Source organism: Otolemur garnettii, unplaced genomic scaffold (genome assembly GCF_000181295.1).
Source record: "Otolemur garnettii isolate 467f Iridium unplaced genomic scaffold, OtoGar3 scaffold00043, whole genome shotgun sequence".
Classification (NCBI taxonomy): domain Eukaryota; kingdom Metazoa; phylum Chordata; class Mammalia; order Primates; family Galagidae; genus Otolemur; species Otolemur garnettii.
Genome location: NW_003852438.1, coordinates 9,657,658 through 9,657,977, shown reverse-complemented (window position 1 = coordinate 9,657,977; position 320 = coordinate 9,657,658).

Genomic DNA, 320 nt, shown 5'->3' with positions numbered 1-320 from the left:
ATTATGCTCACTGAATTAACTTCAGTAGTACTAATGTATAAGCAAGCTGTCAGTTGATTTCAATATATTTATTTAATTACTTCAAAAAATTACTTATTCTGCATTCTTCTATTTATCTCCTAATGTGTAGGGGATAATGTATAGTGTTCTAATGTGTAGAACACTATATTAAAGAGAGGGAACTAAAAATAAAATAAAATAAATAAAGTCAAAACTTAAAAAAAAAGATATGAAAACATGCTGAGGGACTTTATCTAAAAAATGCAATCAGTGTAACCTAATTCTTTGTACATTCAATGAATCCCAAACAATAAAAAAAA